Genomic DNA, 27,950 nt, shown 5'->3' on the forward strand with positions numbered 1-27,950 from the left:
CTGTGCCAAAGCAGTATGTTTCATGTGGAAAAGCCAAGATACTTTTCCAAATGTAATACCTAGCACCAAGACTTTGGCAGTAATAGGAAGAGGACTTGCAGATGCTGGCCTCTGCAATGTACTCAGTTAACTTGGCACAGTTGTATTCTGGTAGGATTCCACTCTTTATGGGATGCTTGTGAAATCTGTCAACCTAGACGGATGTTTAATGCTGAATAAGCTTTGTTTACTATTTGTCTGTGCACTAGAAATGAGTCGAAGGCACTTTGATCAAAAGGCAGTGTTAGAGTTTTCTATGCAAAGATCATTTAGAATATTAATGTTTTTTGAACCATGTAGAAACAAAAAGAAATGTTGCAATCTCACAGATATTTAAGAGCACATGAAAAGTGGTTTGTGTGAGTATCTCAAAGACTTCTGTCCGAGCTAGAACAAGGGGATGCCTTCTGCTTCTTTTGTTTCCAAGAAAAATTTTTTTGCACAGCCTCAAACAGTCCTCTTTTCAGAATGTAAATCCAAGAAAGTTCTCTTTATAGTATTTGGAATTAAGTATTGCACAGATATTTTGTTAACATCTGTCTGTTTAGGGAACAGAAACCGATTCATTTGAGGAAGCTGCTGGCAACTGAGGTACAGAAAAGCTGAATTACAGCCAGCATCAGAATCATAAAAATGCACTGTTTTGTTCAGAAGGAAGAATTTTGTCGTTAGCTGTGCCAAAATCTGCCTTCATTGATAGAAATGGATGAGAGCATGTTATCTTATCTCAACATCCAGTTTACCAGGTCACACGCTGGCGAAGTCCTGATCGCATCCCTGATCCTGCAGAGATGACAAAGCCAAGCTTGTTCCTGGCTTAGGAGAAACTTCTCTATGTGTATGTCTTTGAAAATGGAGTATGTCGCCACCCTCTCCCATGGCAACAGGCAGCCCTTGCAGGGAACCCCTTCTATGATACCACTTTGTTCTCCTCTTCATCCCACTTTGGAAGGGCACTGGTGTCAAGGAGATGATATCCAATGACAGCAGCAACCACAGCTACTGTGGCTGCTCACCAAGCCTACACTGGACCCTTCAGTGAAGGCTTCCCTGGATAAAGGGATTGTCACCCCAAAAAGTTCATCAGGTGAGAGATGTACCGTAATGAGCAGGAGAGGACAGAACTGCCCAAACTCTCTGTTGCTGAGGATGGGAAATTTTAGGGCAATATTTTTCCTGAAGGAGGCTGAGGGAAAGCATTGCTCTCCTCTCCAGTAGAACAGTCATTAGAGGAATCTCTGGAGATAGCACTGCCTGGGATTTTGCAAAACATTAATTTCTTCTCAGCATTTCTGGATAATTTTAGGAGTTTTGTTTTCTGAGTCACTGGTGCTGAGGCCTGACTAAGTAACACCTCAAATACTGAAATAAGAAAAAGAGGAGGAAAAGTCATGTCCCTCCTAACTTTTTGTGCTTTGTCATCTTGGAAGGTGCCTTGAGTGCTTTTTTTTTTCCTCTCTGCAAGTTGTTTATACCTCCTGGGAGAAACTTTTAACAGAGGAAAAACAATTAGATGGCTCTGGGAATGTCATCAGGAAAATACTGCCTTCTCTTGACTCTGTGAGAGCAAATGTGCAGCTGAGCCTGCTAATGTGGACAGATGCTTGAACAGCATCTTTAGCACACGTGATTAAAAAACGAAAGACTGCAGCGATTCAATAGCTCACACTTCTATTCAAACAAAGGTATTTGTTAATTATTATACCACAGTTAAAAGACATTTGGATGTACCAGGCAAATAGCTTCAGTAGAGAAATAATAAAGCAATAATAATAATAATACAAGTAATACCAGTCTATATTGATCTTAGGAGAACTTACCCTGGTTTCAGCTAGTTACCTCTGCATTTGTTACTGTATTACATGACTTGCATATAATTTACCCTTATATCCAAAACTTATATAAATATAAAAGATCTTTCCAAGTCTTTTCACAAAGATTTGAAGGCAACAGGGACTGTAGGAAACCTTTCAGCCTATGTAGTAAGGATGTGTTTGCAATGATCCATTGTTTACTTCAGCAATAAAGGTTCAGGCAACAGGATTTGCTCATACACTTAACAGTTCATTAGACTGTACAGCAAACAGATCTCAAGCTGTTTGCATACTCGTTTTCAGGTGTTCTCAGATAAATCAGTAAGGATTTGAGGAAGAGCTGCAGTGATTAATTGAGCTTTAAACTTTTGAAAAAAGTTTGGCATCATTGGAGGAGGAGGTGTTTTTTACTGCTCTTACCCGTATCAATGAGGTTCAGTGTTGTAATGAATGACCATGTACTTCTGGAAACATTTTTAGGAGACATCTTAGGTGCCTAGACCTTTTGGAGGAGCTCCTGCATCAACTGAATTTCCTAATGTGTGTTATACATCCGTTATTACGTTGCCTTTTAAGTTCATGTTATGCTAGAGATGCAATTGCTCAAATCAAACACCTTCTGAGCTGATCTCCTTGTAAGTGTCCTGAAGACATAACAGTTGAATAAAATAAACATTATTTGTTAAATTATACAGCTACTCCCACATAGTCTGTAGGTGCAGGTGTGAAGAGACCAGAAAGAAAATATTTGTAGCAATACCTCATTCATCCACATCCTTTAGAAGCTTTCTAAAAAAAAATATTGAAGCAAATCTTTATTCCTCTTTTCCCAAGCATTTCAGTGAAGCTATAGTAATAGAAGTGATGTTCCATAATGTTAGGATAGCAATATTGTCCAAATACAATACCAAATATTTGCTGTCATATACTACAAACAGGATACTATATGTTCTTAAAACATTGAACCTGAATCACTGAGCCTGAGCTGGGGTAAGGCAATGTGATCTTGCAGTGTCTTCTTGCAAGATGGTGCATAGAGCCATAAGCACCATGCAGGTCATGCTCAGTGGCCTGCAGAATGAATCCTCTTTGAAATGAACTGACCATCTCTAGATGGTTTCATTTATTTTATGAAAAACTGTCCAAATAAACCAGTTGCCAAAGGAATCTCATGTTATTACAGAGTTCAGAAATGGTAAGTTTCTGGTCTGATTAGGAAAATATTAATAAATAGAAAGGATAGAGTGTAAAGTGAAGGGTCAAATTCACGCTGTTCAAAAGTCTCTTATCAGAAAGCAGAGCCAGGTGCACAGTTGTAAATCACTGAGTTCCTTGTTAATGATCTCAAACTCGTTTGTTGCAAAGTACCCTGTGACTTCCTTCCAGAGGATGCTGTGTGACAGTATTGTGCAGTAACTAAAGGTTTTGTTGCAATGAGGGATAAATCTGCAGCATTGTGTTCCTGCAAAAGAGTAGTCTTTGAATTACAGTTTCATAAATGAGCCATTATGACCATGAGTGAAAAGATTTGCAAAATCAGATAGAGAGGAATTGCGATCTGCTGGCAATGGATGCAACTGTCCTGAGGACAACATGATCACTAGTGACCTTACAAAAATCAAAGTAAGCACACAAAAATTTGGCAGCTTTAATCCGAAATGGCATTTTGCCCTCTGTCTTCCATGGTTTTACATCAGGATCATTTCAGAAAACAGTAACCTATAGGTGGCATTCAAGGATAGCAAATTAACTCCAATTTTGCACACATGTATAGTGCTACCACAGTTGGTCACACAGGAATGTTAAGAATTTGCTGACTTTTTTGTAAGCTGTGAGTGTTATAGTGTCATTCTCAGTGGGACAGGCTTGCCAGAATGGGAAATGTGCTTGCACACCATGGTTCCTAGGAGCTGTCAGCTGCCTTTCTCCACTCTCTTCTGCGCCATGCTGCAGACTCTCCTTTGCTAACTGGAGGTGCTGAACTGGAAAACGGGCTGAACAGCTCTGGGTCTCAGGCTATGGCAGGAGCTGAGCTCCATCCATGCCTGCTGTCCCCTTAGAGGTCCTCTCGCAGAGAGGCCGGTGTGGTGCAGCACGATCGGGCACAGCGTGAGCCACATCACCCTGCAGCCCCCCGCCTCGGAGGGGAAGGTGTCTGCAGACTGCGAGCTCCAGCTGCCAAACTTGGATGTCACCAGCAGTGCTGTGCTGAGCTGGCACTGGGGAGACCACTCATGGGTGCCTCCACAAAGTGCCCAAAGCCAACCCTGGTTGTGCTGTTGCGGATTGACTCAGACTGTAAATAAAATCCCAAGCAACTTTATTTCCTGGCAGAGACCAAATTCTGATGACCCAGTGCCTAGAGTTCTGTGATGGTCCATTGGACATCTTCTCTTTTGATCATACATAGTCCCTTACCCCAGGAGGACAGTGAGCCTGCCAGAAGCAGATAAAAAATAAAGTGCTCGAAGAACATAAAGAAAGTAACAGCAGTTATCACAAGTTTCTCTCTTGCAAATATTAGTGCAGCAGGACTTGAGACTAGATGTGAATGACGAAGAAACAAAAGCACCTGGAAGGGTTGAGGGGCAGTCTGGGACCCCAAGCAGGTGCTGGGACAGGGTGTTGGCTTGCAGGTGAAAAGGATCACATGTGACGTGTATTCCCCAGAGTCCTTTAACTCCCCCAGATACTGTCCTTGTACCACACCTCATCCCAGCCAGCACCAGGGGATGCTGATGTGTACCGACTGCCATCTCATTGCAGCTGGAGATCCCATTCAGAGTAAAAATCAATCACAGCCTTTTTATCTCCTAAGCATGACTGTTACATTTGACAAACTGTGAGGGAGTCTTCTCTTGCCCTGGCCACACATGGTTCCTGCATCTCAGGGCACAGGGCAGCCAGCCTGTGTGTGCAGCTGGGCGCTGCTCTACTCACCGGGCAGAGCGATGCCATGCTACCCGCACCACCTGCCTTTGCTAAATTCAGAGGTCTTGCAAGGCATGCAGTAACCTAATCTTGTGCTTAAAAGGTGTTGTTAATTAATCTATGGTTTGGATATTGCTCAGGTATAATGCCCAAGGTCAAACCTTGTTTTGCCGTAGTTATGACATTCTCCTTTGCATCAGCAACCTGCCCGCACAGGACTTTTCCTCTGCAAATTTTGCAAAGCATCGTACGGGGGGTAATTAAAGCAGTCTGTTTCTACAGCACGTTCTGTCTGTTTCTTCTTTTCATTATTAGATGTGATGACACATTTGCCTGTGTGGCTTCCCACAGATGGCACTGAAATTTTGTGATCAAATGGTAAGAGTAAACCAACTGCCAGCTCCGATCACAGCTTCCCATATTACTCTGCTGGTGTAAGAATACTGTTTTAATAAAGGACTTCTTCTTTTTAAAGTGGTACAGTTTGCAGCAAGGATGGAATTTGAAAGTAAGATGTCTAAGTTGATATTAACAAACTCAAGCCTCTGTTAAGAAGTTTTGTGTTCTAAACACAGATTTTATTTGCAAACACTTTTAAAAAGTCAATATACAAAGAACTCTCATTACACCCTTTTTTTTCAACACACTTGTTCTTTTAAAAGCTCAGAATTTTCACTTAAACATTTTAAAAATACATGTAAAAATCACTTAAACATCTTACAGAAATGAGCTTTTTGAACATCTAGAAATATATTTTTAGAGGGCTTTAAAAATATTTGATAAAGACAAAAGGGCTTAATTTTCTTTATGCTGTTTTTGAAACATATCTTTGAGCCAACTTTACTAAAATTATCATATTTGTACAATAATAATAGTGAACATTATTAGAGAGTGTGTTTAAATCCACAGGCAATTTTCATGGCAATCTGAATAAAATACAAAATAATGTAGGTGGTGAATAATTCAAACGCTTTGAAAATTCCTCCTTCATAACAATCTACTATAATATAAAACATGCACAAACAAAAAAAGGAAGAAAAATCGGATATATTGAATGATTTTGTTTGGCTTAAAACAGATAATTTGTTTATAAGGAAGAAAGATTTAGTTAAGAGGTGTCCAGCATAGTGCTAATGCAAGGCATGTACATGCCTGGCACTGATCAGCTCACCTCGGCCTCCTCTGAACAGACCAGACTTGCCTTGGGGGCAAGTAAATTTGGATCTGACATTTAGGAATCTAAGTAGGGTTTCTGCTTGATAATTCAGATGCTGACAGAACAGCATAAACAATGCAGATCAAACATTTTCCATTTTAGCTTTTTCTGCTATTCACGAATTATCTATGAACAGAATTTGATTTTGACAGATTTGTTCAATATTCAAAATAGTCAGAGCATATTCCAGGGTATGTCTTGTTTGCAAATTATTTGTTTTCAGTATGGGTGTGTATTCAACTGTTTGCTGAACATCATCCTCTGCTGCTGATTGGAGGAGCAAAAGATTTTACAACAGCCAAAAGAGAAATCAAACTTCCTCTCACTAATGAGCACGTGTTCGAGCAGTGAGCAGGCTCTGCCTGCAAGGTCAAGATGTGATTTTCTGGCAGAGAGACAATAGAGACAGCTGGTACTGGTGAGCCTCTTCCCTGGCTGACTTGGGTGCCCAAGCCACCTGGATCCCTTCCTTTCCCCACCTTGGTCCTTCTCCTAGATGTCCCATAGGAAGTTTCACATTCAATCCCCTTAAAATGTCTCATGAGTTTCTCACAGTTCTGCACCTGTACACACTTTGGTGTGTCCCATGCCCCTACAGCCAATGAGCCCTTGGTTTGCCTGGGCTGGCTGAGAAGGGGACACCTCTCTTTGACCCACCTCATTGGGCTTCATCCCAGGGCAGTGGTCTGCTTGGCCTCCTCAGATGATCACAGAATCACAGAATCACAGAATGGTTGAGGTTGGAAGGGACCTCTGGAGATCATCTAGTCCAACCCACCTGCTAAAGCAGGTTTACCCAGGCGGGCTTGCAATGTCTCCAGAGAAGGAGACTCCACAACCTCTCTGGGAAGCCCATTCCAGTGCTCTGGCACCCTCAAAGTAAAGAAGTTTCTCCTCATATTCAGATGGAACCTCCTGTGCTTCAGTCTGTGCCTGTTGCCCCTTGTCCTATTGTTGGGCACCACTGAAAAGAGTCTGGTCCCATCCTCTTGACATCCACCCTTGAGATATTTATAAACATTGATAAGATCCCCTCTCGGCCTTCTCTTCTCCAGGCTGAACAGACACATCTTTCTGAGTCTTTCCTCATAGGAAAGATGCTCCAGACCCCTAATCATCTTTGTAGCCCTTCCCTTGTCTTGGAGTAGCTGATTTGGGTACTCTGTTTTCTCTTTCTTCACTGGGACTCGGTATTTAATTTACCGATTCTTTGATCAGGAAACCTATGCAAAAAAAGTCTGGGAATACTCTGCTATTTCCATTGGGATTACACAGGGAGCGGAAACCTGCTTCAGCAGGGCAAGTGGTGAAAACAGCCAGTGGTCCAGGTTTGGGAGTGGAGACGGGAAATCCCTCAATACGAAACCCTGGTGTCCAAACGTAATCTCAGGCTGACACTTCCATAGTAATCAGATATTCTTCCATCTTCCTGCTGCTCTCAAGAGACTGACTAAACAGAGGGATCAATGGCTGGCTTTGCAGTAATTTCACACTCAGAAAGGATTCCTTTTGCCTCTCATTATAATTAAAATAGCTGTCATTTTTCTATGTTAATAAGCTACTTTATTTCTTGGCGGGGCTTGTTGGGGCATAACGAAATCCAGCATGGACTGGTTTGCTAAAGTATATTGTCCTTTTCAGTTCTATAGATACAGATGGTTTCTCAATACCACATGAAAGATCAATTTGACTAAGATAGGGTATTTAGTATTACAATTTGTCATGCGCATATTAAATAGTATTTTTAAAGGTCATAGCAATTTAAATTGTGATCTGATGAACCTTGCAGTTTAGTGCATTATGCATTAGATGTAAGTATTTTCAGATTTTTACGTCAAAGACATTAAGAAACACTATTTCACAATTTTATTCTGGAATGGTTGTTTTCTTTAATGGTGGTCTTTAGTGCTTTTACCTTGGGCAGAAGCTGTGTAATTTACTTTTACATCAGCTCCTATAATCCCCCAGCTGTGAGGACTACTGTTTCCTCACAGCCCAGCACAAAAAGGAGTGAGATCACAAAAAATGTTTGTGAAAGAATCTGGACCTGAAAATATGGCTCTCCGGTCTTGTTTCAGCAACAGCAAGGGAATGTCTGGTTTTTAGAAAAATCAGATCAATTTCCTAAGGGTCTTGTTAAATTGCTGAGTGTAAATTGCGATTGGAATTGACTGTTAAAGATCTTGGTTGAGCAGGTTAAACATCTGCTGGATTTATTAGAGTTTTATTTGTACTTCATCTGTAACTGGTACAATTAAGCGAATCAGAGTGAGTGAATCAAATCTAATTTACTCTCTAATGGACCAAAAATGAATGAATAAACAGAGCACTGCTAGATCCAAACGATTAAATATGTCTCTCAGGTATTTTTTTTCTATTTCGGCACAGAAGAGTCGTGGTGTTTATGCTATAATTAATCCGTAAGGAGTGATGTAAACTAGTTTGAGCATTCATTCATTTTTCATATGGATTCATAAAAATGCTAAACAAAACATGTGAATGCAATGCAATAACTTCCATTGGAATTGGGTACATTTATTTATATAACAATTTACCTTATGTCTAAGGTCATTATAGGATTGCTACAGAGAGACATATTTATCAAATTGGATGAAAATATGTTGTAGCAATCTTTTTCACATTACCAGGCCTTTTAAAGACAAAATTCAGCACATGTGTAAATAGCTGTCTAAGATGCACATACCATGTTCGGGTTCATTAGATGACTATAAAAGTTAAAGTAACATAACTAGGATTAATTTGATATTTGATCTTTTAAAAGTATGCAAAATGGAGCTGGGGGCCCCATCTACTCTACAGTAGATAGAAGCTGCACACTGTCAAATGTGGGGTCCCTCCTTCTTCCCACCGCCAGGAAGAAAACCTCAGCTTAAAGCTGTTTACTCACGCTGCCAGCTGGAAAGAGGATTTGATCTAAAATAAGTAAGATAACTAAGAAAACAATTTAAAGCATTAATGAACAGAATACATAACATGATTTAACTATATCATATGGAAACAATCCTTTCTTTTGGGATGACCTGCTTTTTTGTGCCAGTGTGGTGGTGCTAGATTTTCATATTCCAGGAGGGCCCATTTATTAAACAATTTCCTTCGGTGCCTCTAGAGACATTTCATCATGGCAGGAGACAGTTGCATTCTCTGTGGGGCTGCTCTGCAGCCCTTGTTTCTCCTTGCATCTTTTCTGTCATCCTTAACCTACATGCTCTTATGTGAAGTTATGTTTTGGCTCTTCCACTGTAGGGAAGCAACCATATTGTCATGGATGAATAGGTTAGACATAAAAAATACATAGTAAATTGGAATGTATTTTATTCCATGGTGAGATATCTTTGCAATTGTCAATCTTCTGCAAGGATTGAGAGTTTCTGCAACTTCCTGAAGTTCTTTTTTGTTAGGACTTTGTTAGGGCAGCTCTAGGGCAGAGACATAACAAAAGTCAGAAATTATTCAAAATCTTTTGTGAGAAAGCATGTGTCTCTGGAACTTCTAAGTTTACTTGGATATTTAACAAACAACTCAAGATAAAAATAGCAGGATTTATACTCCAAAAGCAATACTTTTCACAACTGATGCTATCATCATTCATCAAATCACTTACTTAAATAGAAAATTCCCAGTGACAGTTTTCACTCTGGTTCTTGTACAAAATCTAGTGTGAAGGAGTCCTGGCCCACAGCTGAGGCTTCAGAATAACATAAACATCAGACACATTATGTTTCTATAGCAAATTTACCATTGTCTTGGCATAGATTATAGCAGCATATTTTTATCAGTCGTTACCGTTCCCCAAAATATTTTTGCAAGCAGGGCCTCAGATTAGGGAATAATTTCCACAGCCCATGTCAACGTGTAGTTCCTGATACAACTGAGAGGTGAGCTGCAGCGATGGTGTGAGGAGCTCTTGCTGCCTTGGTGAGCTGTGCAGCCCTGCAGAAGCATCGCACCAGTGTCCAGCCAGGAAGACGGCTGTGGTAAAGCACACCAGCGCTAAGCCTCGATGCTCATCCTGGCCTTTGGGATGCTGAGAGATGTCATCCCAGGTGTTGTGGCTGTGAGACAACTTCTGCAGGTCCTCTGTGCTGCATCTGAAGAGCTGGCTGGGTAATCACATCCTTTGCATGGCTCCTGATCCTCCCGAGCCAAACCCAAACTGGGTTCCAATACCACGTGGCCTGTGAGCCCGGTTCAGCTGGGAGGTGGTAGGTTCTTAAATCACCTTGCAGTCATCCCTAATTGTATGAGCAGTCCTTTCAGCACAGAATCAGCTTTAAATCTTGACTCAGCTGTTTGATTTTGCTCTGAAATGGCATGGGAGAGCCTAGATAGTGAGAGCTGAGATGGCTGAAAACATAAAACTAATGTCAATATATGAAAAGATTCAGCCTGTGCTAAATGTCAAGTATAGATGAAAATTTTGCTTTTTAGCAGGCATAAAGTGAATGAACTCAGCATTAATGCTCAGTCACATATCCGTGTAAACAGGCTGTTCACATACATCCTTCCATTTGCTTGGGTTGCTGCTGTCGTGTCACACAATCCTGACAACAAGAATCAGACTCCCAGGGTGTTTGTATCATGCATATTTTATATCAGGAGTGAGATGTATGCCACAAGCCTGCTGGATAATCTGCAGATCTTTTGCGATAGTCTTTTCTTCATAATGTTTTATTTAAGGGATCAAATCAATAAACCTATTCCTGTAATACTGTCCAACCACCTGTTGCCTTCAGTGAGTGACTTTTGGGATCAATGATCCATGGAGTGAGTTCAAAGGACACACATACTTTTCCTCACTGCCCCAGAGTAATTGTGGATGCTGAGTCATTGGTTATGAACTGAATCATCTCAGAGAAAGTGGATTCTGCACACAAGATTTTCAGAGCTGAGTGTGGGAATAGATGTTGAAATGCAACATCTGCCTACAGATTTCTGTTTCTTTGATTTTACTCAGGCTTACAGCTGGGTGCTAAGTAATGCAGTTCTAAAACATATGTAAAGAGCATAACAAGCTGTTTATTTTCAAAGTGGCAAACCAATTCAAAATTACAATGAATAATTTAACTAGCGTGATTAATAATTACTTTCTTTTAAAAATATAATCAGCATGGTTTTGATGGGTGGATTTAATGCACCATACCTAGCAAACATTGCCTTTGAAAACCACTTAAAAATACCCTAACTAATCACCTGGAAAAGAACTGTGTACCAAACAAAAGGGACAGGAGCCACCTGGGACTGTGGATCAGAGCCTTCAGTGAGCTGGCTCTAATTAGCAGCAAGACAATGAGAAAACATCTTTCCAGAGTTATGATGCCAAAGCTAAAATTCAAAGTATATATCACTGGAAATGTGAAGGTGCATAAACTCTGTAAAGGAGTTTAAGGACCTAAAAATGGATGAAAGTAGGGTTGAAAGACAGGTAAAGCCTAGAGTTCCAGCTGGAGGGAGGCTAGCAATAGGATGCCAAAGGGAAAGCTGGAAAGATGGCTTTAATGTGAGGCATGGTCAGAGGCATGAGACAGAAACAGGAGTTAGAAGAGGAGAAAAGGCTCCAGCGAGAGACCTGCTCAGAAACAGGGATGTGGAGGTGCTAGATGTTTATAGCATTTGCTTTTCATGCAGATTCCTGGAGTTTAGTTCTTGATCACTGCATCATTTTTTTTATGCAATGTAACTGCATGACAACAGTTAATACTGTTAAATGCATGTGTGTTTGCTCATGTGTTTTGGCAAGGCTTGAAATAAGACCCTTCGAGCCGAATACTATCTTTCTAGGTTTATGACATCAAGCTTTCTCCTACGGTCTCTCCTTCTGACCCTAAAAACCTCCCCACTGTTTTTGTGCAGTAGGGAGTGTGTACCAGGCAAGAGGCTCACCTCTGGATGCCGTATGGATTGGTATTTAGCCTTGTCTGCCAGGAAATGAGCTTGATCTGCCTCGTGCTGGAAAGGACTCAGATCTGAACACCAGACTAGCTGATAAAATGACGTTGCTCCTGACTACGTTTTTTAAAAACAACAAAGGGAGCTGGTCATCTGTACCCAAACGGATGACTTAAGTGACAGAGTGTTTGTCTGTGAATCTCACATTTGTTTTTCAAGTCTGAGGCCAGAGAAGGAACAAATGTCTAAATCTGGAAGTCTTCTTCCTTTTTTAGCACTTTCTATTGCCTGTTACAAGGTGTCCCCTCGCCCAGTTGTGATTCCCATTCTTCCATATCTAGTTCTCCCTCTGCGTTATGTAGACACCTAACCCGGCACTGGGAGTTCACTGGAGGAGCTATGCTCCTGGTGTAGTGCTCTCTGGTGAGCACCTCCATGTGTGGGGGCTGCAAACCCACAATCATCCTGAGCACAGGGTGCAGTTGCTGTCAGGCTCAACCTCAGCCTTTTCATCTCAGCTCTTTGTAAGTGTGCTTAGGAAAGCAAGGTTGGTATGGAAACTGCCACTCGCAAAGGAAAGGTACTTTGTACTGCAAGATCCCGCAGGAAGGAGAGGTGTTAGGAGAGTGAAAAACAGGGAACGCTGTGAATGATTTTTTGTTTGTGGACATGATCTAGTCAGAGTTGTGCATAGACTCTTGGTAGATATTGCTATACAAATTAGCCTTTGTATGGAATAAAGGCCTATTTGAATCACTCTCTCAGCTAAGTCAAGAGTATATAGATATTGAGGTGCTAACTTGGTATGATACGTGTGTTTTACCTTCATGAAAGCTAGCTCCTTTGGCAGAAACAGTGCATTCAAGAGGAGGATAATGTGTCAGGCACAAGAAAAAGGAGCCAAGGGGCTCAAGTCTATAGAAAAATGATGACTGAATGATAATATTTGCAACATTAAAGCTCAATCTCTTTGCTCATTAGAGGATCACAGTATCTTGTATTACCAAAGCAACAAGAATTTCAAAACTGGGAAGAGGATGTATTCCTTTAGGTTACATAGGATTTACTGTTATTTTGCAGTTGCCATGACTTCTATTTCTATTTTGTTTTAAACAGGAAATATTAGTCATCCGTTCTCAATCTACAGCATCTAAAATACTCATCCCAAATCCGCTTCAGGTTTAAGCACATGCTACCATCTTTGCCACGCAACCTCTGGGCTGGCTTCTCAGCTGGCTGCAGAGCAGTGTCTTGAGGGGTTTTCAATTCCCCTGCAAAAACAAAGTGTACAGGTGGGACTGTGCTCTTCCTCCCAACTCCACCTTTGCAACCTGCATGAAGAGTTGAGGTCACACACAGCGTGGATACAGGTGGTCACCTGAACACTGAAGCCAGCTTTCCTCAGAGGTGCTGCCACTGGTGCCCACTGCCTGCACAGAGCCCCTGGAGCTGCACGCTGTGCCAGCCCCTCCTGCCCTCTTGCTCAGACCCCCTGGCACCTCCCAGTCACCCCAACTAGCCCAGGGCTCACACGTGCACCATACCTCACCCAGCCCGCACAGCCAGTGGCCTGAATGCCCGTCCCCAGGGCAGAGCCCGCTGTGGGACCCTCTGCTCCCACACCATCCCTGCTGCCAGGCGCTGCCCCCCACATCCTCCTTCAACTCTGCCTCCTGCTCAGGGATGTTGCAAAGGTGGGCATTCATAATTAGTTTTTGATTTTAATAAAATCTGTTCCTCCATTCTGTGACACGGTTCATTTGTGACTTTATTAAAAAAAAAAACCACACAAAATTTTATTTTAAACAGAAATAATTTTATGAGTGAAATGCAGATTGCTGCCAGTTTTTTCCCCTGTGGCTCATTTACAAAAGGATTTGGGTGGAGATAAGAGAGGGTAGATCAGAAACTTCTTTACACTGTGCCGGAGAATATAAAACTGAGGCAGCTGACAAAACAGGGCAATGAGAACCATGTTGTCACAGAGATCTAAAATCCTAATGCCATAAAAATAGCATTACTGAAAAACAAATTTAAGTTATGAGCACATATACAAAGAGAGTTTGAAGAAGGCAGGAAAAGGTATTTATATAAAGGGAGAAAGTCCTGTAGTTGCATAGTTTCAAGAAGCATCCAGAGGACAGGACCATTTATTGGACTCAGCATGTGACCAGGCTGGGTTAGCACATCACTTATCACAGCAACCTCCTGGCTACCCTTCCTCTATCTTTTTCTAGACATCTAAGATTCAAGATGTCCCTTAATGTGATATCTGAAAGGACTGATTGTACATACCTTATGGAGTAATTGCAGTCTGAATATTAATATTATAGGTGGCATGATTTAAAATACCCATTTTGATGATACGGTGTGGATAAATTTGGATTACATATGTCTCCTTATGTAAAAGAGATCTTCTTCTTTTAGTAACATATTGTCTGCTGCATTTGCCTAGCACCCCCTACCATATGCTCTTTAAAACAAGCTGTTGCATTTCAAGAACTGTCCCTAGTAATTAACAGGAAAAATATTGTATTTTTTTTCTGAATAAACTAGAAGACCTTGCAACAATTAAGACTTATTTTTCCCTTTGGCTACTTTTTCCTGTAAGCCATAAAATAATTTCCTTCTGTTCAGTCCCTTACCTCCTGCCTGTCAGCTCAGCTTTTAGCACCAGTGCTCCCAGTAAATATAAAGCAAGCTTCTCCCAGCCATTTTTTCATCTCCCTTTTCCACTTTGTCGCTAAGCTTCTTGAAATTCTTAAAATTAATTTGCTGTGATGTCATTTTCATCTCTGTTTGCTCTCTTCATTCTCCTTGGACCTCTTTCTTTTTTTCTGGACCAAGAATTAGCTTTCTTCTTTAACTCCAGAAAGATTTTTGCTTTCTGTTCTTCCAGTTTATCTCCCTAGTACTTGATCAATCAATACTCTGGGCTATATGGGCTCCCTTTTCCCTCTTTCCCTTTTGGATACTGTAAAACTACAAATCACCAAATCCTTTTTCCTTTCCCTTCAGCACCTCAATTGTGGCCCATGTCATTTGTTTATTGATATCTATAGGTATATTATAGACATACATATCAGTAACTGTGAGTCTCAGGGTCCCTCAACTCTGACTTTCTTCCTTCTTCCAGTTCCTCTCTACGGCCTGTTCAATATCCCCGAGAAATTTCTTAAATCCAGAGTGGCGGTAGTTGAGAGAGTTGTCTATCACTGTCTAGTTCTCTCCTTTTGTGGTGGTTGCAGGTTCATTTGACATCTAGCCATTCAAAACTCAGAAAACAAGACAACTGTCCTAAGTGAAGAATGTTTTTCATCTCTTCATGCCTAGACTCCCCTTTAAAGTTCCCGACAAACTTTGGATTCTATTGGTTTTGAATTAGTTTACATCACCACTGTATAGGAACACCCTTCATATACATCTGTAGCAAAGTTCCTAATAAAATGAGGAACTCTTCCATCAGAATTTTGCCTAGGTTTTGTTTAATTTGTGGGGGGTTTTTTTGGAAAGTGAAAGGGTTATTTTAATGGCAAGCTTCCTCTGTGGCGAAGAACACTTTTTCAGGAATACTAAGAGAGTCTATAGCTCCAAAATTAGACCCTCTTGATTGAGCATGCAAAAGCACTCCTGAGTTTATCGCTGTCTTAAGAAATAAAGCTGTTGTGATGTCTTATAGGTTGATCTTAATTTCAGGTACTTTAATTCCATATACAGGTATATCCATCACTTTGGCTTGGTCTTCAGTTTGGAGATAGGACAAGGTTTCCTAGAAAGTAAACAGAAAAAAAAGGTGTTCTGAAAACTGGTTCCACATTGCTTGTTTATCTGGATTTCACAGGTTCAGACCAAAGTCTGAAGAGGTACGCTGTTCACTACTGAAAGCTGAATGCCATGGAAGACAAAAATAATATCTGAGGACCACTTTGAAGAGATGGCTCTTTTGTTGACCAGCACAGGTTTAGTCTTGCATGGCTTAAGCAAAACTAGCCCAGAGGTAATCTTCTGTAGGCATTTTGACATTCTAGAAACAGTAGTGGTTTCCTCAGTTGACAGTGACAGTTTTTGTACTCTTATTTCAGTAAAGCCTTCTTTCAACCTTGACAACTAGATTGCATGCCTCATCTACTCAGACAATTATGGGGTATCCCCTCTCAAAAGATTTCTATCTTTCACAGTGTTTCCTCCAAGAAAGCTGGAAAATCCCTATTTCCTTTAGATTGAATCACCATTTAATTTTGGCATCCAGGGTCTTTGTTCAATTTACAAAGACAGTCAGGTGTCTGGATCAAATACAGCAGCAGTTACACTCTGCCTCATGGGGAGAAGTCAATCCAACACTTTGATGTATCAAGTGATGATTTGACTCCTCTTGGGAATCCTAAGTGATGGATTCGCTTCTTCTAAGACAGCAGCTGTTTCAGATGTGTTAGAAATTAGGAAGTCATTTTCCCATACATTGAGCCTGCGGAACATATGGTATGTTGAGGTCCCCATAATCACATTCATAGGCACCCTCACCACTGATTACCTCCCAGGGAACATAAAACTCTGCTGAATACAGTGTGTAGTCCTTGAAATAGATCCACACACTGTCGAGTCCTCAGTGTTGCAGGAGTAAATCCCCACTGGAACTGTCTCCAGTCATCTCTCCAAAATTGCCCCTCTCTTGTGAGATGGCTATAAACATACAAAGGTTTAAAAAAAATCAATTGTATTTAATTTCATCATGAAGGTTTATTTCACAGACTGTTCATGGCTTTTTGCTCCCTACGTTTTCAAGTTCTAAACTCCAAATATCAAGATTTTTCCCTGAACTTTGTTGCTAGAGAATATCACTGCTGTACATTACCACCTGCACTGCGGCGTGTGGTAAAGGAGGCGTTTACATCTTTCCAGACAGCCTACAGGCCTGACGTGGAAATGCGTAATGGTTACAACGGCATCTTGTGCATGTACTGTGTGGCTTAGAGGGCCAGATAAACTGTCAGACAAGAGTAACATTGCATAACATGGTAAAAACAGATTAAGGCGAAGGTCATAGCCATACACTATGGAGAAGTGTGAGAGTCTAGGAGAGACTTCTTTTATCTAAGCCAGGAAAAGAAGAGGTTTCTCCTATTCCATACTGAGAAGCAATAGGTACACTCTTCCTATTCATTCCTCTGTAAAACTGAAAGCTGCTAGAAGCTGGTTGAAGAGGAGGAGCTGCTCTCCTCCGCCGGCTTGGGAGAGCCTCCAGACCAGCTGGTGGAGAATCTGCAACCTGCCACCACCTGAGCCAGGTCTGCCCACAGCCTCGTCAAAAGCCTGCCTCCTTCGCAGGCAGATATTGTGCCGCCTGACTCAAAACAAATCTGTGCTCAGAGCATGCTTTTTAACAGCCAGCTTTCCTCACTGCTTCCAGACACCATCTTCCTCCTTTGCAGACCGGGAAGGATGGTGGACTGGGTGGTTTCCAGAGGAGTAAATGTTAGCGGTGCCGGGAGCAGCTTCTCTGCATTTGGATGTGATGGTAATGAAACAAAAATGGTGTTGCCAAGTATCACATCTTTTTCATGTATCCTGTAACGCATAGTGTTCTCTAAAGCTTCAGTTCAGAATATTATCACAAGTAAAATCTGCCTTCTCTTTAATTCTATTGTACATAACTGTATGGAAATACTGGGGAAAAGTAAGTTTCAAACAAAATTTTAAAAGGTCTGAAAAGCTCAGTGTATTTTGGTGTTCATTTTGTTTGGGTACTTCAGTCCAGTAATGAAATTTTTGGCATTTACAGGTAATCACAGTAACTATCAAGGGAACGAAGTTTATCAGAAAGAAGTAAAGATTAATGAAATTTTAGTGAGTTCTTATGTTGCTGGGTATGGCTGTTCATCTGGTATTTTAATTCTAGCTAAATAAATTTTTAAGCTTTTAAGTTATTTTAAAAATTATATGAAGTTATTTAGCTTAGGTTTAACCTAAATAATTTATTTATCTTAGATCATGTTCAAGCTCTGACACTTTTTAAAAAGCACTGATACATGGAGATACACTGCAGAACTTGGGACAGCAAAGAGGGTGAGTAATGGTAACAAGGAATACCACACCCTGGGAGGGGAACTGGAACAAAAACCAGGTATTGGCAGTCTCATGTACCATACGTATGGAAGTGAGAAATTTCTTATCTCTATACTCAACTAGTTGCGTGGAATTTACTTCTTCCAAGTTCAACCACAAAATACATAATTACATTTTTTCCTTTGAATACATGGTTACAAGAAGTGTATACCTGTGGCAGATGCATCAGTCATTCAAATTTGTAAAGACCAGCAGGAAAGACACATTAAGAATAGCTTCTTATTGTGGAATTAATGTACAGAACTTTCAAAGAGTCAGAGGTATAATAAATACATAGGTGAAGCAGGGAGACCTTACTTTTTGGGGGTTTTTTCCCTCCTCGTCCTTGGAGGGAAAAGTTAAAAAAAAGTGTGAACTATGCACCGAAAGCAACCGTGGGCACTATCAGTTCACTGCGGTGGGAACCACTGGGCTGTATCAGATGGAGAGGAAACTTCTTTCTCTGTGTATCTGTTGAATGAAAACTTGATTAATTTCTTTTCTGTTCTACATTATCTAAACATTTATAAATTACTTTTAAACCTGGGATGTAACATGAACATCTGGGAGTTTCTGTCTTTGACAGAAGTCTGTTTAAAAGACTACTGGCTATATTCTGGTGTTTGAGTCTCACATATACAAACTTTGATGATGCTCCTGTCACAAATCATTTGTTTCTTGAACACACTGTATTTTGAAAGGTGCAACTAAAAAGATGTGTTTACAGTATCATGGCTCTATCTCCCACAACCCCTCCCTTCCATTAATCTTAAAATAACAGCTCTGAAACCTAGCAATATCCTTGGTATATGTGTGGTTCATCAGGGCACCAGCCCAGATTGCTGCCTTACAAATTACTATTTATAAATCATTGCAAAAACTCAAAGAGTTTAATTGCATTGGAATAATGGATCTGCTATAGAGAGAACGCACAAGGGGTCAAATTGCACTGCAGGATTGGCAACTGTTTGCCTTTAATATTAATGGATTAATTAGACAGTGCATTTGAGACATGATTGCCTGGAAGAATTTTCTTTCCAAGCTGATGCAGTGAACTTAACAGGATGAAACTTTGGTTGTCAATGGTTACTTTGTAGATCTTTGAAGAAATTTATTTTTATAATAACTTACAAAATATTGGCATCATTATTACATGTTCAAATGTAATTAAGAGTTCAGTGAGTGTGATATTTTAAAACATGTTCAAGATGTATAATGTTAGTGCTCTTGAAACAAATATTATAACATGCCTTCTTAATGTAGAGATTTCCTTTGGTATTTCAACACCCATATTACCCCACTGGAGACGTATGAGCCCTAGGGATTCTTCATTTTTTAAAAAAGAACTTTTTTGTTGGGGTTAGAATTGCCACAATCTGAGTGAAAGTTTCTAAGGCAGCAACTGTTTTAAGGACAACTGCCTGGATGCAAAAGGGCACAAAACAAAGAAAATGGCAAAATACATGGTTCTGAAATGCGCAGTTCTACAGTACTGAGTCAGCGCAGCTGGGAGTGTGAGCTGCCATTCAGACTAATTGGTGATGCACTCTCAATGTTGGAGTGATGTGTTTGAAAATAACTACATGTGATTGCAAAACACAGCACTGGCAGCATCTACCAAGTACCGACACTGCCACAGGAGCCGTTGCAAACCTAGGAAAAGCAGCATCCCTGGCTAATCTGTGGTAGAGCATGTAATCACACGTTAGAGCTATAGGGAGGGCTCTGTGCCTCTGGACTGATAAGTTATAAACCTGTAATCTTTGATTTCTGAGAATTTCTTCCAGCAGCAACTGAAGTATCACAGAGGAGTAGATTACTGTCCAAACAAGCAAAGAAAAATGAGTTTAACTTGTAGCACAAAAACCTCAGGTGAGACAGGAGGTTAAATTTCACAATGGCGATGACCCAGCGGGGCAGCAGGAAGCAGAGGATGCCAGCCAGGGCATCACTGGAGCTGGGGAGCTCCGAGCCCAGCTGCTGCGAACAGCAAAGGCAGAGCTAACCCTGCCACGGGGGAGAAGGAAGGGAGCAGATCATGTCTCAAGACTGGTCCTAGTCTTATTTTTCCATAACTGTAAGTTATCTCCCTGTTCTGTGTTCTACGTTTTGTTTCTGGTTTGTATGTACATCTCAACTATACACAGCATTTAAGCCTAACCGGTGTCCTGTGGGAATCTGTGGAGTTATTTGGTGCAGTTAACACGAACTGGATTACAGAATTGGGATGCAGAGTCTGATATTGCAAAATGAAACAAAAAGTACGAGAAGCGCAGCACTAAACTGACATGAATTTCTTTGCAGAACAAAGTCCTTAGCCCCTAGCCCTCAGGAAATTGCTCTCTTGCATTTTAGAAGCTGTCAGAGCTCTCGTACCTTATAGTTAATTGATAATATGCTGTTACACACAGTGAGAAAAACCTGGCAGGATTTGATTTAATCCAATGTGATGCAAGCTTGTCTTAGAAATATTCCTAAAAGGCATAATATGAAGGCATGATACTTGACTAGCAAAATAGCCAGAGATAGACTCTATAGCAACAGGGCAGCTGATGATCTTTCTTCCCCAGCTGTTAAGCTGCTGTTTTGCTAATAAAGTGTCTGCTAACCTCACTCTCCAGACAAGATTTTATTAAAAATGAAACCAGCTTAAGTGAATGTGGAAAAGCCTATGCAGATGTTTCAAACAGCAATGAAAAGATTACTGAATTTGGGCTCTGAACTTCAAATCACTGGTTTTAATTAGCGTAAGGGTAACTAGATGAGAGGGAATACAGTAACAAGACAAACAAAGCTGCTGTGTTTTCAGAAAGAAGGATCGTATTGCCTTCATGATTTCAGAAACTACTTGCAAAAGTCTTTGCAAATGGAGATAAAGTATAGGTCATCTATATTCAGCAATGGCTTGTCCAGTCCAAGTGCTCCGGCCAGGGCTACTGAGCTATTTAGTTCATTTAGAAACAGTGGATCTAGAGTTGCTATAGATCTTGATATATCTCTGCCTAGGATTTGTGGCTTACAATGGCCTCATGGCCAGGCAAAATAGAAAATATTACTGTAGTTCCAGACTTCCTTAGTGGCCTTGGACAGATATTACTACCAGTGCTTTGCACCATCTCCACCTTAAAAAAAAAAAACCAATATATTTCCTAATTCCTACATGATAAAATCTAGTGGCAGAGTTTTGATGGTCTCGGTAAGTCTGGTCAGCTAATAGATGTTCTGGTGGAAAAAAACAAACAAACAAACAAAAAAACCCAAAGCAAACAACAACAAAAACAAACACCAAAAACCCCACCGCCACTTTCATAGCAGGACAAAACAAGAAACACCCTGAACACTAAAGAAAATAAATCAATCCAGCCTGAAATAACTAACTACTGGCACCTAGGTTGCTAAACAAGGCAGTGGTAAATGCAGGCTGAAATCCCACATGTACTTCAGGTAGAGCAAGGAAGGGAACCACATTTTTTATGCCTCGGATGACCAATTCTGGGAAGAAAAGCTTCTTTTCCAGTTAAAAATTCTATGTAAAACCTGAAAGACCTTCCTCAGTGATACTATGTGTTTTCCCTCTAAGTGCTATTTTTGACAAGTGAGATTTTTCAGACCAAATTTTGTGGTTGAAACATTCCAGTCAGCTCTAGCACTCAGCTGGTGAGTGACAGAGCCCACCTATGCAGACCCTTGGAGAGGAGCCCAGATGGGTTGTCCCACCACCAGCAGAGTTCACTCCAGTGACACTGGAGTTCTGGAGCCCCTTTGCTTTTTCACGTGTGTTATTTCATTGGAAGTAATGCCAAAACTGAACTGCAAAGATCTAGTGCAGCAAAACAGCAGGAAACGCAGGGTCAGAGTAACTGTGTCCAGTGTATGCCTTGTCCTGACACAACGAAGGAGATAGTCCTACTGTCAAAGGCACCAAATACCTAGTTTATTTTATGTGCTTTACTGGATTTTGGCTAGTTAACCCGTAAAGGAGGATTAACCAGTATTCTTCCACCTGTTTCTCAGGGATGCTGAGGATGAGTATATTATGCCCTCTCTAATGTCACACTGGAGTGAGAGTCCATCCCCACTGAAATTATATTAATAGGATGTTGAGAATGAAATATCTGCTTTTTTTCAGAGGTTGACTACTGAGGCTGTGGTGAGCCTGCAACCCACTTGGACATCACTATGGTGAGTACATAGCATAAATGTCTGGACTGATAAAATGAAAAGTTAACAAACTGCTTAGGTAAGATCAAACCTGAAGTCACAGTGTGGTGGCCATGGCAATGGGCAATTCTGCTTCTAATACACACTATAAGGAAAATTGTATTTTTTATTTACCTTGACACCTTGTGACTTTTATCTTAGATTAAGGTTGTCATTTCTGTTTGCCATGGGTCCAGCTTTTCCATCTGTTTGTACAATGCCTAGGACAGGGGCATCTAAATTGCAATAGGTCCTCCTAGTTATGCAAGATTGCTGCTCCAAGACTGATAACAATTATATAGTCAGTCTTTTCAAGAAGGAGGCTTCAACTTGTTATCAGGCTGCATGAGGAGAATAATGAAATCGTGTCTGCCATTTCTATATTATGTAAAAAGTCTAAAATGGCCATTATTTTCTCATTTAATATACATGTAATGTTATACATGTAATAACATTCTAAATCATTCCAAAAGCAGTGACAACATACGTTAATTTCTCTTGTGATCATAACACTAGCAGCAGTGCTTCTTAATCATTTGAATATGCAATTAAGAAAATGGCATGTAACTTCAAACTGGCAATGCGTAGGATAAACATGACTTCACCCTGAAGGGACTGAGTTAAGCCTCCTTAAAGCAGCATCTTTCAAGGCTGCCCAAGATTTTATTTTTCCATTTCTCTCTCTATTCTTGCTAATATAACTGCACACCTTGCCATATGGGTAGCATAAAGCTTTTCAAATATCTGATGTGTTCTTCCTGCTCAGCTGAGAAAGAGAATTTAAAAAAAGTCAAATTATTATGTTAGTCCTTTCCAAGCAACCAAGCCCAGGCTTTCACTCAGCAGTAAATCTCTTAGAAAGGACAGGGTAGAGCATAGGGTTGGAGTTCATGTTTAGATTACCGTTTCCCTACAGTCTCAACCCCACTAGCATCCTTTTATGAGCACTGAATTTATACAAATATTAAAAAAAAAAAAAAGAAAATGAAGTCCCTGCCAATCAATAGTAATGAATGTCAGTATTTTGATACATGAAGCAGCTGGTATCTCCTACTAATATTTCAATTAGCAATATGAATGCTAGTTATAAATATTTCTGTGCACTTTAGCAATTTACAGTTGGAAGGCTTGGCTGGAGAAGAATTGGAAGTGCTAGCATTTTCTGATATAGCCTGGATACCTCTTGAAACAGCAGGTGGACAGGATGCTGTATAGATGCTACTCAGGCATGTGTTCATATTATAAGATCCCAGCATTGGCTCTAAGATTTGGTATTGATTCCCATTTTTGGCCCCTCTTTTTGGCTGTTTATAACTTTGAAAAGCTCTCAGTGCTCATAAGCACTCTATAAGTCTATGACTTTCTATTTGGAGAATAAATTGAGTTTCGGAGAATTCAACCAAAAACTGTTTGCAGAAAAGCTGGACCTCACACAAGTTAATGCATGTGAGGGGCTGAAAACTTCTAGTGCCCCAAGCAGGAAGATGGGCAAGCCAGAAAGCTCCATTCATATGTGTCAAACTTTCACCCAAATTGCAATTTGAATATTCACTTGGCATAGGATCAGTAGAGGTTTATTAAAATTTAGTTTCTAAATGGCCTGACAATTTCAATCATAATATGCATATTCTGGCACGTTCCAGTAAACTGGGAGCCTGCAGGTAGGTGAAAACTGAAATGAAGAGAAGAGGTAAAGGGACGAAAATGGGACTCAGTGGGAAAGGGTGCAATTTAATGATGAGATATGAACCAGACTGCGAAAAGATCTAGAGCCAACAAGGGTGTGAGAGACTAGACTCAAGGGAGGACACCAGCCTGGGAGAGAGCCTGAAACCGGAGACTGGGCTTGACGAGGGAAGAAACCAAAGTGGTCACACTTCTTGAGGAAGATTCACCTTTGACTTTGCCATCCTTGTGACATGAGTTAAACATACAGCATAGCAACAGCATGTGGATCTTTGGCCAACCCAGGACGGTAATGACCTGGTAGTACTTACATAGTTTCCTTGTTTGGATTTTCTTTTTCTTTTACCAAGACAGTTGTGTAGCTATTTCACTTGATCTTAAAATAGAACTAGAAGAAAAGATCACCTCTGCCATTGCCTTGCTCTTCATAGCCATGCCCATCTCTAATGGGGAGAGCTGTTCCCTGTTCCTGTGCTCCCTTCCCCCTCCTCTGGATTTGCAGTTCGGCCATGGAAAGGAGCATGTGACATTTTACATCCTGAAAATGAATGCAGAGGTGTTAGAAATACTGTCATAATTGTTTGAAGAAAACTGCTAGCCTTTCCAGAAGGAGAGGGGAACAGCAGGAGGGTATTTTTAATGTAAGTTTAATTATAATAGCCAAATAGCTCTGCACTGTCAGAGCATAAGTTGCAGCTCCCTGTTTATGATACACCTGCCAGGAGAAATTTCAGATTCCTTAAGATATGTGTCTAATAAGTAGTGTCAGTCCCTAAAGGCACAAGCCTTCTGCCCCATATCCTTTTCCACTTCAGCTTGTTCATTTTTTATTGGACTATGAAAACACATAGCAACAAATCCTTTAAAATTAATAACTTATACAACAAAGTAAGATTAATGAAATGCTTTATAAAACAGCTTAATCAGTGACAAGGCTAAATGCTGCAGTTCACAAGTTCTGAACTTGGAAATTCACAAAATAAATTATTTCTGTTTACTCATGCTGGGTTTATGCAACTCAGACAGTAACATTAACCTTCAATGGATGTGCAAAGATTCAATGGAATTAGAACAAAAGAGCCAACAGATGGCACTGCATGTAATTCTTTAACAGTGTTCACTATTTATTTGTTTGTTTTTTGCATTAAATTATGTAATTTTTCAGGGCTATTTGTGAATGCATCAACAATACTCAATTTAGTATGTGATACGCTGTTTTTTCATACCCATGAGTAGCATGTCTATAATTTTCAAGGCCAGTTTTAGCACAGCTATAATAGCTTGAATGGAGTCTCAAAGTATTTTATATCTGGAAGTTGCTTTTTTTTTTTTTCCCCTTTTTTGTTTTTCACGGAGTATCAAGACTATTGTAGGAACACCTCCCAGGCATGTTGTTGTAGAACGTCTGGTGGGTGCACGATAGTCTTCAGCTGTGGCTGTTATTGTAGGAGTGCTGGGCAGCAGTTTTGGACTGTGTTATTGACTGTCTGCCAGTCTTCAAATCTGGTGCTAAACTTAGATGCCTGCTGTCAGCGGTACTATTCCCTTGAGTATCACTTGCAGGATTAGGTATTATGTGCACAAATTGTATGGTTGCTGCAAAGCTGAGAGTAAGCACTCTAGACTACGCTCTGAGATCCCATGGTGGGCTTTGCTGAGTTTTACTGCTACTCTAAATCACAAGGAACATCTTCTAGCAACATACCAGTGGTGTAAGTCACAGCTTAAAAGACAACCAGAAGCAAGATCAGAAAAAAACCTCTCCAGAACAAATGGCAATTTTATAGTAGTCTAGCACATCTACATCTCCTGAAGACCATAATACAGAAATAAATTTGGGTAAAGTAGTAAACTGGTTGCTTTTCCCCTCTTTTCTTTTCATCGGCACTTGATAGGATCCCCTGTTCCGTGTTCTCAGGTTATCACCCACTTCTGTTCAAATGTAAAACGTCCTCTTCAAATATAGAAATTAAATTCCAAGAAGTATCTTTCTTCAGAGGCCACTGATGGATCTGTATTATCTCCTGAAAAGTAATAAAATATATGCAAAACTTAACTTCTTTTGTTTCTAGTTTTACTCTGCCAAACAGTTCAGCTGTGCATTTCTACCTATGCTTTCCTGAAATCTGCTTTTCTTGTCCAGATAGTGCACCCCACTGGTACATCCCTGAATGCCTTCTCCACTTTGAATAAAATACTCTGGGGTTTTATTCTGTTGCTATGCTTTAGAAATTGCAATAGTAGTATATCTAATATCTAAGCCAGACATTCTTGGGACAACGTATTTCAACACAAATTATTATTAAACAACAAAATCAATTTTTAGACATCTAAATTAGATACCTAATCTCCAGGAGTGCAGAGGTAAAATTAAGTAGTTTTGAGCCTTCCTGGAAATCAGGCCAATACTTTTACCTAGCTGTCTAAAAATTTTAAAGTAAGCCTAACTTTGGACGCATCCAATTGATGGTACTGGCCCCACTTTTTCCCCCTGAAATGAGCAGTGCAGAAGATGAAATGGAGTTACTCAGAGGACAGGAAAGAGAAGTATGCGTTATTCTGTCATTCTGATGATACTGCCGTTGTCTTTTCTTGCGTTTTGATACCGTCACTATAGCACAAACATGAATGTGTCTGTTCCCCAGGAAAAGAGACCCCTAACATCAGCAGGGAGCCCTTGTGCCACGAGGCCGTACAACTCGCTGCCATGGACTGGTGGGAAAGGAAGAAGAACCCCAAGGAAAACTGCAGCCATTTTGCACAAGTCAGCAGACCTACAGTTGCAAACCTGAAGAGCACTTTGTTACCCTCCAAAACTGAATAGTATTTAGGAGTGCAATATATGAACTGACTGATGCAAGCAGTCGTTTGGGAAAAGAAACAGATGATTGTATGGTAAATGTCACAAAAATCCAGAAGTCGTTCTCTGATCTAATTTGGTAATCAAAATCTGAACTTCCACCACTTAAATACAGACTATCGTTTACCAGAGTCAGTGCTAAGCTTTTGCTGAACAGGAAGATGCTATTGCAGCACACCCGTGCCAGTGGCAGCACATGGCAGGGGCCTGCCGGACCCCTCCCGGGGTGACGCAGCCTGTGACAGCACAAGGGTGAAGGGACCACCGGGGAGAAGCTACCTTCCACAGACCCAGACCTCTTTGGGACCTGCTGGCCCACCCAAGGCAGAGCCTCTGGAGGTGTTTGAACCTGATCCAAGTGGGATCAGGTATATTTCTCTGGTCAGTCCTGCTGGACCCATTTTGTGCCAGGGATGAAAGCTGAGAAACCAGGCACTGGGTCTGAGTGTGATGCAGATGGGATGGCAACTGCAGACTCACAAGGACAGAGTGCCCAGTGCTCCCACGGGGCTTGGCAGGGGCTGTTACAGCCCCCAAGACATCCCCTGACTTTTCTGCAAGGTTTGCAGGATGGGGAGTGAAAATCTAGGGAGTGGTTGGAAGGAGAAGGGGAAGAAGTGAGAGGTGGAGATAAAGCAATGACTGCAGGTGGTGGGGGAGAATCAACGGGAGCAGAACTCAGAGCAAAGCCCATACAGAGGTGGAGACGGAGTGGGTGATGCATCACAGTGGAGCGATGGAGGAGAAACGAGAAGCAGTGGTCCGAATGTCTGCACATCTCTCATGGTGAACAACAGCAAATCTTAATGAGGCATTTTAGTTACTACAGGAGTATGAGCTTAAAGATCAAGAGTGAAAACCTGTCATTTGACACGGTTAATAAGTTAACCCTGACAGCTGACACTGCTGCACGGTGTTTGAAGATGGAGAGGGCAGGAAAACACCAGAGGCAGTAACACCAGGGCTTTGCAGGAGACACTGGAACTGCTGAGTTGTGCCTGCAGTCCCAGTACCTTACTCATTTGGAAAGCGGTAATGAGAAGGCATTTACTTAAAGGCTGATATTTAAAATAACAACCACCAGTTTTGCAAGCATCAACTTGTACCGTTAATAACTGTGCCAGGAAAATAGGAGGTATTTTTAACAGCCAGCTCCTCAATCTGAAAGCCTTGACATGTGAACAAGCTACGCCTG

Source organism: Caloenas nicobarica, chromosome 2 (genome assembly GCF_036013445.1).
Source record: "Caloenas nicobarica isolate bCalNic1 chromosome 2, bCalNic1.hap1, whole genome shotgun sequence".
Lineage (NCBI taxonomy): Eukaryota > Metazoa > Chordata > Aves > Columbiformes > Columbidae > Caloenas > Caloenas nicobarica.